This window comes from Lolium perenne, chromosome 7 (assembly GCF_019359855.2).
Source record: "Lolium perenne isolate Kyuss_39 chromosome 7, Kyuss_2.0, whole genome shotgun sequence".
Taxonomy (NCBI): domain Eukaryota; kingdom Viridiplantae; phylum Streptophyta; class Magnoliopsida; order Poales; family Poaceae; genus Lolium; species Lolium perenne.
This window is the reverse complement of record NC_067250.2, coordinates 8597487-8611143: the sequence shown is the minus strand read 5'-3', so window position 1 is coordinate 8611143 and position 13657 is coordinate 8597487.

Sequence of the window (13657 nt, the reverse complement as noted above, 5' to 3'; positions counted from 1 at the left end):
CTTGATCTTTTCATTTTTTCAAAGTAGCCCCCGAGCATTTGATCAAAAACTTGTATTTGATCAAAGGCTCACCAATATTTTCCATATCGCCTTTTTATGAAGCTGTTGAGGCGAATTTTTCCTTCTGCCAAGGTGACGTTATTGCTGACGATAGCCACGATTGCGAGTCCAAAAATCGCGAGAAGTTTTCTCCCGCTGTCTTGCGGGCCCAAATTATCAATTATCTTGACACGTCGTGCAGGTGGGGGACACACGTCCTCCGCTTTTCCTGGCGCACGTACCGTAACTTCTCCAGTGTTAAAATACTTTCTTACCCCTATTCCACGTGGTTATCATCTGTCACACAATTTTTCCATCCAACGGTCCGCCGCTTCGCCGCACCTCTATATAAGATCTCCTTCTTCTTCCTCGAGCACTTCCGCTCGCGCCCTTCTCCTGCTCTCCTCTGCAAAACTTCCTCCTGCGCCCCACAACTCCCTAAGCTCATCTTCTCCAAGCTGCATTCCTGCGCCATTGTTGATGCCACCGCATCGGTTGATCAAACACAGCACGCCTGAATCGTCAATGGCTGCCGCATATCTGGGAAGCGCGGAGTGGGAAAGGTCCAAAATTTCCACCCAGGACATCAACCTCTTGAAGAAGCTGGGGATCAGCAAGAAGCCGAAGGCGCTGTGCTTCCCTAGTGAAGAAAGCTACCCACCCCTCCAATGGGGTATCGGGTAAGTTTCGTCGACCATCTCATCCGCGGTCTTTCTGCCCCCATTCATCCTTTCCTCCGCGGACTGCTTTTTGTTTATGGTCTGCAACTTCACCACCTCACGCCCAATGCTATCCTCCATATCTCCATTTTCATCACCCTCTGCGAGGCCTTCCTTGGCGTCCAGCCTAACTGGGCGCTATGGAAACGCATTTTCTTTTGTCGCCGCAATGGCTCTCCCAATGTCGCCTATAATATAGGCGGCGTTGTTATTTCCGTTCGCCCCACAGTCGATTACTTCGACGTCAAACTCCCTGACTCAGTTCAAGGGTGGCGCAAGAAGTGGTTGTACATTCAGGAGGAAACCATGGATGTGCTGAAGACAACATCCCTCCTTTCGATGGTGCCGAAAAAATCCTTCGCCGCCGCTCCTGGGATGCAGAGGCTACCGAAGAAGAAAAAATATCGACAGAAGCCCTGATGACTCGCATCCATGAGTTGCAGAATACTCGCGGCAAAGAGTTGTCAGGTATTCAGATCACAGCGTATTTTCTTAGAACCAGAGTGCAGCCTCTTCAGGCTCGCAAATTCCCTCTCTGGAAGTACGCTGGCGACAAGGACGCAGATCGGTTGTCGGCGGATTTAGAGGTCAAGGACTTAGAGAAGCTTGTCCGAAAAATCTCCTCCCTCAGCAAAAAAGACCCTGTCCCTTCTTCTTGCCGTGTAAAACCATATAGCGCCACCAATGCGCTTCCCAAGGTAACCTTTGTCGATCGATTTGTTATTGCCTTGCTATCTTTTTGTAACTCCTTTTTTGACATCTTCCCCTGTTTTTTGTATAGAACCATCCAAATCTTGTCTCGCTTCCTCCCCTTCCTGAAGGTGGAGAAGTCGACGAAAGGGCCGTTGTCACTGACGACAATCAAGATGCCCCCTCTTTTGTGAATGAACCCGTAGATTCTCAAAAATCTGCTGGATCTTATGAAAAGGAGGCTGCCTCCGAAGGCACTGCATCGGCACAATCTCCTCCTCCTGCTGTTTCTCCAAGGAACAAAAGGAAAAGGGATGATGTCGAAGATTCCGGCACCTCCAAAGCCGAAGAAACTGTTCCTTCACGCCAGAAGGCAGCTTATGATCCATACCTTGAGGCCCTCATCAGCTCGTAAGTTACCTTTTATTTCACTTTATTTTGTACTCGAAGATTTTTGTCTATCTTGCTTTTTATGCTGCCGATATTTAATCGCAGTGATGATGAGGAAGAAGTACCAACTTTTGATGTGGCTGCTCGAACGAGTACATCACATACTCTAGTTGTTTCAGAAACACCAGTTGAAGGAGAGGAATCCTCGCCTCCTCAACAAAACGTCGGCGCTCCTACTCCTCCTTCAAGCCCCCTTGTCCCTTCACCAAAAAGGACAAGAGTTGAAACAATCCTGGAGCCTACCCCCCAATTGGGTAGCTCCTCTAATCCTCTCTTGGATGATGTAAGTTCTTAATTTTTTTTGTCATTGTCTATATTTCCTCTGTTTGCTTCTTTATGCCAGCATATTTTCCCCATACCGACGTTTTCTTTCTTTTTTCCTTCTTTGATAGCCTATGATCAAAGAGCTTTTTCGCATCGGTGCCCAATTCATTGGGTACCGTGAATATGCCAGCAAGACTGAAGGTAATAATTCTTTGCTGGCCCTTGTTTATAACTTCTTGCTCCTGTTTTGTCGCAATTTTGACGATTCTTAACTATTTTGGTAGAAAAACTTGCGGAAGCCAACAAGCTTGTCGACACGCTTGCTCAGAAATTAGAGCAAAGTGAAGCGGCTCGCAAGAAGGCTGAACTTGATGCTAGCAAAGCTAAAGCGGAGGCTGATAAGGCCAAGGCAGAAGCTGCTGGTGTCGAAGATCTGCAAAAAAGACTTGATGATGCCGAAACTGCTTTGAACGAGCACAAAGCCGCGCAGGCTACTCGTGAGAAGGCGATCATCAAGCGCTTGAACACGCAGATTCGACGCTTTGTCGGTAATTTTGTCGATCCATTCTATTTTTCTTAGACTTGCTTTTCTTTACTTACTGTCGACCAACATATATTTTCTACGATAGGTAAAACAAACCAAGAATTTGAGCTTGAAGATCCCGACAATGATCCTCTTCTTGACGCGCTCTCTGTCCTTGAGCTTAATGGAACCGAAGCTCGCGAAGGCATTGAACAGGCTGACGCAGGACTGTCACGGTTGTTCCCCTATTTCTTCCCGAAGAAAGCGGAACCCAAGACTTTCCTTGCTCTTGCCAAGGACTTCAACCCACCAGAGGATCTTGGACTGAAGATGCGCCAAGAAAACATGAAGATTGCTGTCGAAAGTACTGTCGCCTTGGTTGCCGACAGCCAACAAACTATCGACTGGGCGAAAGTAGGCAACACGGAACAGATAGAGCAAACACAATGGCGATCGCTGATCAGGGCGACAAAGCCCAAGACGAAGAAAATCCTGGCCTATCTCGGAATCAAGCCATCTTCAACTCCTAGCTCATCAAAGCCGGAGGTCTAGTTGAAAGCCCCTTCTTTTTTTTCTGTTTCTTTAGCTATTGTCGCCATATTAGCTTTGGCGACAATTACCTTAGTAGTCCCTTTGAAGAACCCCTTCTGTAATATCCATGTAAATTTCCTGAAGATCAATGGGATTCTGTCTTGTGCAATCATTTGATATTGAAATTTTCTTTTCCAGTTGATATTTGATAACTACTCTGCCAGTCCTCATCCTGCCGATACTTCTCCTGCTTCCTCCTTCTCGAAGAAAACACTGGTCGATGATAACCTCATCGAAGGTTCTTCAAGCAAACATTTGTCGCAAGATTTGCAAGAACTTCGACAACAACTTCAATCCATGAAAAAACAAACTCTGGCAATGATGGAACAATCTCGAAAAGCATCCGAGAGAGAGAAAATTGCTCTCCAACAAGCAAAAGAGGCCATAGCTGCCAAGGATGTTGCTGTGTCGGAAGCTGAGAAAGCCACTACTCGAGAAAATAGCATGCTCGAGCTAATGTCTGAAGCTAGCGCGGATATGCTAGGTATGTTTTTCCAACCTCACACTGCTTTTTTCTTGTTTTACTGTGCCTCCCCTTAGATTTCTTGCTTTGTCGCTTAATAGGCTCGGTTCTCGACGCTGCCGCTGAAGATGAAAGAGTGAATGTCAGGACGAATCTCCTCGTCAATCTTTCTCTTAACCATGGCTGTCTGTTCTGGGCCACCCCTGAGCGAACCCAGCAAATTGTCAGGTTCCAAGATCGCGCTTGTCAGGTGCGCGAATTTCTCAATTTCTGCACGAGAACCTTAACCCTTGTTTACAAGACTTTATTTCCTCGAGATGAGGCTCCCGAAACTCTTCTTGGACTGATGGAGAAATTTAGAGATGCTCCTCACATTCATAATTTTGTGCGAGCTCAATTGACTGCTGGAGCAAGGTTCGCCATGATTATGATACACATTTGCCATCCCAAGTTGGACCTGACGAAGATTGTTGCTGATTGCTTGGCCAAGAAATCGCGGTGAAAAAATAACATTGACTCAATCAATGAGATGGTTACTCCTGTGGCTGAGGCGATGATGGATGAACTTCTCCGGATGGATTCAGAATTCTTCGTCAAGGGGACCTATGCTGAGCACAAGACAACCAAAGGTTTATCCATAGATAGTATATTAGGCCTAAACTGAACTGTACTATATTGCGAGAAATTATGTCTATATCTTGTTGATCTCTTTTTGTTCCGAAGAATTTGTTTATATTGTAAAGTAGCCTATATTGTTGGAGCCCCCGAGCCTCTGGCTGGAGTTTATACTGTTTTGCTATCTCAAAGATTTTTCTCTTGTTGCAAGAAGATATATTTATTTTTCCGTTGATGTGTTACGAGCCCCCGAGTGTCTTGGTGGCGAAGTTCTATATTTTTGTTGCGAGGTTTTCAGACCAAAGCAATAGGATTTTGACGAGTATACTATATTTATAGTTGTTAGCTCCCGATGTTCTATTTAGCGAGGTATTCTTGTACCAAGGCGAAATATTTCGGTAAGTCTAGTTTATCTATATTGTGTATATTTTGTAACTTGAAGGCGTTGAGCCCCCGAGCGTGTCGAAAAATAAGAAGTATATCTCCACTATCTTTATTATATTGCAGCACCGCGAGCCCGCCTCATTAAAAACCTTTCCGGCCCCACTCGGTGCCCCGAAAAGGAAAAGAGTGCGTCTGGAAACTCGCGGGCGTTTCAGTACATTGTATTTTTACAGAGGAGGACTATATTTCGACTCTAAGCGTAGAACCGCCTGAGTTGTGCCACGTTCCAGGGGTTTTTCTCGGGAACCCCTGTCTTCTTGTCTTGATCCTGTATGCTCCTCCGTCGATGACTTCCGTGACGACATAAGGTCCCAACCATGGTGACTCGAGCTTTTCAGTACTTTGCTGGTTAAGCCGTAACACCAAATCGCCAACCTGGAAAGATCTGGGCCGCAATCGTCGACTGTGGTAGTTTTCTAGGTCCTGCTGGTATTTGGTAACTCGTGATAGTACTTCATCTCGAGCTTCATCGAGTGCATCCATATTGTCCTCCCGAGCTTTTCGTGATGTTTCCTCGTCATACTCTGTTACTCTTGGAGAATTATGCTCTATTTCAATTGGTAGTACTGCTTCGGCTCCGTGGACGAGGAAAAACGGAGTTTCTTGTGTCGCCATATTTGGTGTTGTTCGGATACTCCATAAAACACTTGGCAATTCTTCTGGCCAGGTATGTCGAGCTTTTTCAAGCGGTCCTAGCAGACGTTTTTTAATGCCGTTGCAGATGATACCATTGGCTTTTTCGACTTGGCCATTGGTTTGTGGATGTCCTACTGACGCAAAGTACAATTTAATGCCTACTTCTGCGCAGTATGCCTTGAACTCCTTAGCTGTAAAGTTGGTACCGTTGTCTGTGACAATGCTATGAGGCACTCCGAACCGAAAAACGAGGCCTTTCACAAACTTTATTGCCGACGCTGCATCTGATGAATTTATTGGCTTCGCTTCTACCCACTTTGTGAATTTGTCGACAGCAACCAACAGGTACTCATATCCTCCTGGCGAAGCTTTGTGCAACTTGCCCACCATATCGAGTCCCCATTGGGCAAAGGGCCACGACAATGGTATTGGCATCAGCTCTGCCGCCGGAGAGTGAGGTTTTGCGGCGAATCTCTGGCACGCGTCGCAGGTTCGTACTATCTCTTTTGCATCCTCGATTGCTGTCAACCAGTAAAATCCTGCCCGAAAAACCTTGGCTGCAATAGCTCGGCTGCTCGCGTGGTGATGTCTACGCCCCCTCCTTTTCCTGTAGACAGTGTTGGGCCTCCAAGAGCAGAGGTTTGTAGAACAGCAGCAAGTTTTCCCTTAAGTGGATCACCCAAGGTTTATCGAACTCAGGGAGGAAGAGGTCAAAGATATCCCTCTCATGCAACCCTGCAACCACAAAGCAAGAAGTCTCTTGTGTCCCCAACACACCTAATAGGTGTACTAGTTCGGCGAAGAGATAGTGAAATACAGGTGGTATGAATATATATGAGCAGTAGCAACGGTGCCAGAAAATAGCTTGCTGGCGTGTAGTTGATGGTGGTAGTATTGCAGCAGTAGTAACGCAGTAAAACAGTAAACAAGCAGCGATAGCAGTATTTAGGAACAAGGCCTAGGGATTACACTTTCACTAGTGGACACTCTCAACATTGATCACATAACAGAATAGATAAATGCATACTCTACACTCTTGTTGGATGATGAACACATTGCGTAGGATTGCACGAATCCTCAATGCCGGAGTTAACAAGCTCCACAATTCAATGTTCATATTTAAATAACCTTAGAGTGCATGAAAGATCAATTCGACTAAACCAAGTACTAACATAGTATGCACACTGTCACCTTCACACTATGTAGGAGGAATAGATCACATCAATACCATCATAGCAATAGTTAACTTCATAATCTACAAGAGATCATAATCATAGCATAAACCAAGTACTAACACGGATGCACACACTGTCACCATTACACCGTGCAGGAGGAATAAAACTACTTTAATAACATTACTAGAGTAGCACATAGATAAATTGTGATACAAAATACATTGCAATCATAAAGAGATATAAATAAGCACTTCACTATGCCATTCATAACAGTGAATAAGTATTCTGTGAATATAGCCTAAGAGACCCACACGGTGCACACACTGTCACCTTTACACACGTGGGACAAGGAGTCTCCGGAGATCACATAAGTAAAATTCACTTGACTAGCATAACGACATCTACATTACAAGCATCATCATATGAATCTCAATCATGTAAGGCAGCTCATGAGATTATTGTATTGAAGTACATAGGAGAGAGATTAACCACATAGCTACCGGTACAGCCCCGAGCCTCGATGGAGAACTACTCCCTCCTCATGGGAGACAGCAGCGTTGATGAAGATGGCGGTGGCGATGGCAGCGGTGTCGATGGAGAAGCCTTCCGGGGGCACTTCCCCGTTCCGGCGGCGTGCCGGAACAGAGACTCATGTCCCCCAGATCTTGGCTTCGCGATGGCGGCGGCTCTGGAAGGTTTCTGTGGGTTTCGTCGAACGTTTTAGGTCGAGGGCCCTTAAATAGGCGAAGAGGCGGCGTCAGAAGGTCGAAGGGGTGGCCACACTATAGGGCGGTGCGGCCAGGGCCTGGGCCGCGCCGGCCTATGGTCTGGGGGCCCAGTGCCCCCCTCTGGTCCTTCTCGTGTGTTCTGGATGCTTCTGGGCAAAATAGGAACCTGGGCGTTGATTTCGTCCAATTCCGAGAATATTTCGTTACTAGGATTTCTGAAACCAAAAACAGCAGAAAAACAAAGAATCGGCACTTCGGCATCTTGTTAATAGGTTAGTTCCAGAAAATGCACGAATATGACATAAAGTGTGCATAAAACATGTAGATAACATCAATAATGTGGCATGGAACATAAGAAATTATCGATACGTCGGAGACGTATCAGCATCCCCAAGCTTAGTTCTGCTCGTCCCGAGCAGGTAAAACGATAACACAGATAATTTCTGGAGTGACATGCCATCATAACCTTGATCATACTATTTGTAAAGCATATGTAGTGAATGCAGCGATCAAAACAATGTATATGACATGAGTAAACAAATGAATCATAAAGCAAAGACTTTTCATGAATAATACTTTCAAGACAAGCATCAATAAGTCTTGCATAAGAGTTAACTCATAAAGCAATAATTCAAAGTAAAGGTATTGAAGCAACACAAAGGAAGATGAAGTTTCAGCAGTTGCTTTCAACTTGTAACATGTATATCTCATGGATAGTTGTCAATGCAAAGTAATATAACAAGCGCAATATGCAAGTATGTAGGAATCAATGCACAGTTCACACAAGTGTTTGCTTCTTGAGATGGAGAGAAATAGGTGAACTGACTCAACATAAAAGTAAAAGAAAGGTCCTTCAAAGAGGAAAGCATCGATTGCTATATTTGTGCTAGAGCTTTGATTTTGAAAACATGAAACAATTTTGTCAACGGTAGTAATAAAGCATATGTATCATGTAAATTATATCTTACAAGTTGCAAGCCTCATGCATAGTATACTAATAGTGCCCGCACCTTGTCCTAATTAGCTTGGACTACCGGATCATCGCAATGCACATGTTTTAACCAAGTGTCACAAAGGGGTACCTCTATGCCGCCTGTACAAAGGTCTAAGGAGAAAGCTCGCATCGGATTTCTCGCTATTGATTATTCTCAACTTAGACATCCATACCGGGACAACATAGACAACAGATAATGGACTCCTCTTTTATGCATAAGCATGTAGCAACAATTAATTTTCTCATATGAGATTGAGGATATTGTCCAAAACTGAAACTTCCACCATGGATCATGGCTTTAGTTAGCGGCCCAATGTTCTTCTCTAACAATATGCATGCTTAACCATAAGGTGGTAGATCTCTCTTACTTCAGACAAGACGAACATGCAGAGCAACTCACATAAAATTCAACAAAGAGTAGTTGATGGCGTCCCCAGTGAACATGGTTATCGCACAACGAGCAACTTAATAAGAGATAAAGTGCATAAGTACATATTCAATACCACAATAGTTTTTAGGCTATTTGTCCCATGAGCTATATATTGTAAAGGTGAAGAATGGAAATTTAAAGGTAGCACTCAAGCAATTTACTTTGGAATGGCGGAGAAATACCATGTAGTAGGTATGTATGGTGGACACAATTGGCATAGTGGTTGGCTCAAGTATTTTGGATGCATGAGAAGTATTCCCTCTCGATACAAGGTTTAGGCTAGCAAGGCTATTTGAAACAAACACAAGGATGAAGCGGTGCAGCAAAACTCACATAAAAGACATATTGAAAACATTATAAGACTCTACACCGTCTTCCTTGTTGTTCAAACTCAATACTAGAAATTATCTAGACTTTAGAGAGACCAAATATGCAAACCAAATTTTAGCATGCTCTATGTATTTCTTCATTAATGGGTGCAAAGTATATGATGCAAGAGCTTAAACATGAGCACAACAATTGCCAAGTATCACATTACCCAAGACATTATAGCAAATTACTACATGTATCATTTTCCAATTCCAACCATATAACAATTTAACGAAGAAGAAACTTCGCCATGAATATTAAAAGCTAAGAACACATGTATTCATATGCAACAGCGGAGCGTGTCTCTCTCCCACACAAGCATGATGTAATCCAATTTATTCAAACACAAACAAAAATAAGAAACATACAGACGCTCCAAGCAAAGCACATAAGATGTGACCGAATAAAAATATAGTTTCAAGAGAAGGAACCTGATAATTTGTCGATGAAGAAGGGGATGCCTTGGGCATCCCCAAGCTTAGACGCTTGAGTCTTCTTGATATATGCAGGGGTGAACCACCGGGGCATCCCCAAGCTTAGAGCTTTCACTCTTCTTGATCATAGTATATCATCCTCCTCTCTTGACCCTTGAAAACTTCCTTCACACCAAACTTCTCATAAACTTCATTAGAGGGGTTAGTACATAATCAAAAACTCACATGTTCAGAGGTGACACAATCATTCTTAACACTTCTGGACATTGCTCAAAGCTACTGGAAGGTAATGGAACAAAGAAATCCACCCAACACAGCGAAAGAAGCAATGCGAAATAAAAGGCAGAATCTGTCAAAACAGAACAGTCCGTAAAGACGAATTTCTAATAAATACTTCCGTTGCTCAGATCAGAAAACTCAAACTAATGAAAGTTGCGTACATATCTGAGGAACACGCACGTAAATTGGCATATTTTTCTGAGTTACCTACAGAGAAAACAGCCCAGATTCGTGACAGATAGAAATCTGTTTCTGCGCAGAAATCCAAATCTAGTATCAACCTTCGATTAGAGGCTTCACTTGGCACAACAAAACACAAAACTAAGATAAGGAGAGGTTGATACAGTAGTAAACAACTTCCAAGACACAAATATAAAACAAAGTACTGTAGCAAAATAAACACATGGGTTATCTCCCAAGAAGTTCTTTCTTTATAGCCATTAAGATGGGCTCAGCAGTTTTAATGATGCACTCGCAAGAAATAATATTTGAAGCAAAAGAGAGCATCAAGAGGCAAATTTCAAAACACATTTAAGTCTAACATGCTTCCTATGCATAGGAATCTTGTAAATAAACAAGTTCATGAAGAGCAAAGTAACAAGCATAGGAAGATAAAACAAGCATAGCTTCAAAAATTTCAGCACATAGAGAGGTATTTTAGTAACATGAAAATTTCTACAACCATATTTTCCTCTCTCATAATAACTTTCAGTAGCATCATGAGCAAACTCAGCAATATAACTATCACATAAAGCATTCTTATCATGAGTCTCATGCATAAAATTATTACTCTCCACATAAGCATAATCAATTTTATTAGTTGTAGTGGGAGCAAATTCAACAAAGTAGCTATCATTATTATTCTCATCATCAAATATAGGAGGCATATCATAATCAAATTTATCCTCCATAACAGGTGGTAACAAAAGACTACTATCATTATAATCATCATAAATAGGAGGCAAAGTATCATCAAAGAAAATTATCTCCTCAATGCTTGGGGGACTAAAAATATCATGCTCATCAAAGCCAGCTTCCCCAAGCTTAGAATTTTCCATATCATTAGCAACAATGGTGTTCAAAGCGTTCATACTAATATCATTGCTACTAGCATGCAAATAAGATTCCATAGGTTTTTTAATTTTCGCATTAAACCATTCATGTCTTGACTCAGGAAATAGAATAAAAAGCTCACAGATGTTTTCCATTATGCCTTACTAGTGTAAACAAGAAACAAAAAGTTGCAATTGCAGGATCTAAAGGAAATAGCTTCGAGTACTTACGACGGCGGAAAATAGCTTGGTAGCCGAGGTCCGGAGTGTGAGTACCTTTTACCTTTCCTCCCCGGCAACGGCGCCAGAAAATAGCTTGATGTCTACGCCCCCTCCTTTTCCTGTAGACAGTGTTGGGCCTCCAAGAGCAGAGGTTTGTAGAACAGCAACAAGTTTTCCCTTAAGTGGATCACCCAAGGTTTATCGAACTCAGGGAGGAAGAGGTCAAAGATATCCCTCTCATGCAACCCTGCAACCACAAAGCAAGAAGTCTCTTGTGTCCCCAACACACCTAATAGGTGTACTAGTTCGGCGAAGAGATAGTGAAATACAGGTGGTATGAATATATATGAGCAGTAGCAACGGTGCCAGAAAATAGCTTGCTGGCGTGTAGTTGATGGTGGTAGTATTGCAGCAGTAGTAACGCAGTAAAACAGTAAACAAGCAGCGATAGCAGTATTTAGGAACAAGGCCTAGGGATTACACTTTCACTAGTGGACACTCTCAACATTGATCACATAACAGAATAGATAAATGCATACTCTACACTCTTGTTGGATGATGAACACATTGCGTAGGATTACACGAATCCTCAATGCCGGAGTTAACAAGCTCCACAATTCAATGTTCATATTTAAATAACCTTAGAGTGCATGAAAGATCAATTCGACTAAACCAAGTACTAACATAGTATGCACACTGTCACCTTCACACTATGTAGGAGGAATAGATCACATCAATACCATCATAGCAATAGTTAACTTCATAATCTACAAGAGATCATAATCATAGCATAAACCAAGTACTAACACGGATGCACACACTGTCACCATTACACCGTGCAGGAGGAATAAAACTACTTTAATAACATTACTAGAGTAGCACATAGATAAATTGTGATACAAAATACATTGCAATCATAAAGAGATATAAATAAGCACTTCACTATGCCATTCATAACAGTGAATAAGTATTCTGTGAAATATAGCCTAAGAGACCCACACGGTGCACACACTGTCACCTTTACACACGTGGGACAAGGAGTCTACGGAGATCACATAAGTAAAATTCACTTGACTAGCATAACGACATCTAGATTACAAGCATCATCATATGAATCTCAATCATGTAAGGCAGCTCATGAGATTATTGTATTGAAGTACATAGGAGAGAGATTAACCACATAGCTACCGGTACAGCCCCGAGCCTCGATGGAGAACTACTCCCTCCTCATGGGAGACAGCAGCGTTGATGAAGATGGCGGTGGCGATGGCAGCGGTGTCGATGGAGAAGCCTTCCGGGGGCACTTCCCCGTTCCGGCGGCGTGCCGGAACAGAGACTCCTGTCCCCCAGATCTTGGCTTCGCGATGGCGGCGGCTCTGGAAGGTTTCTGTGGGTTTCGTCGAACGTTTTAGGTCGAGGGCCCTTAAATAGGCGAAGAGGCGGCGTCAGAAGGTCGAAGGGGTGGCCACACTATAGGGCGGCGCGGCCAGGGCCTGGGCCGCGCTGGCCTATGGTCTGGGGCCCCAGTGCCCCCCCTCTGGTCCTTCTCGTGTGTTCTGGATGCTTCCGGGCAAAATAGGAACCTGGGCGTTGATTTCGTCCAATTCCGAGAATATTTCGTTACTAGGATTTCTGAAACCAAAAACAGCAGAAAACAGCAACTGGCACTTCGGCATCTTGTTGATAGGTTAGTTCCAGAAAATGCACGAATATGACATAAAGTGTGCATAAAACATGTAGATAACATCAATAATGTGGCATGGAACATAAGAAATTATCGATACGTCGGAGACGTATCACGTGGTGACCACATATTCCTTCATGCACATCCTTTAGGATTATCCTTCCTTCTTCGGGTGTGACGCACCTTTGCAGAACGCCTGAAATACTTCGCTTGTATAACTCCCCTTTAACCACTGTGAAAGCTTTGGATCGTCGAATAATTCGCCTTGCCACAACTGGATCGTCGGGTATTTCTTTCCGAAGGATATACGATATGTACGCTTGCATCCAAGGAACTTCTACCATCATCACAAGCTCTTGGTCCTCTTCGTCCTCTACGGCTTCTTTGAGGGGCGCCGAAGTTTTTTCTTCCTTTGCTTTTTTCTGCGTTTTCTTCGGCTTTGTGGATCTCTCCGCTATTTCTTCCCAAAATACACCTGGCGGGATTGGGAGGCACTGCGACCCGATGTTTGCGAGAACGTCGGCTTCATCATTGCTCAACCTACTGATGTGATTTGCCTCGCATCCATCAAACAGCTTCTCAAGCTCATTGTACACCTCCTTGTATGCTATCATGCTATCATTGACTGCATCACATTGGTTCATAACTTGCTGAGCCACCAATTGTGAGTCGCCAAAGATTTTTAGTCGAGTTGCGCCGCAAGCTTTCGCCATCTTCATCCCGTGTATGAGGGCTTCGTATTCTGCTTCATTGTTGGATGCATTTGGGAACGTCATCCGTAGGACATACTTTAACTTGTCGCCTTCGGATGATATAAGTATCACTCCTGCGCCAGCTCCTTCTACTCTCTTGGATC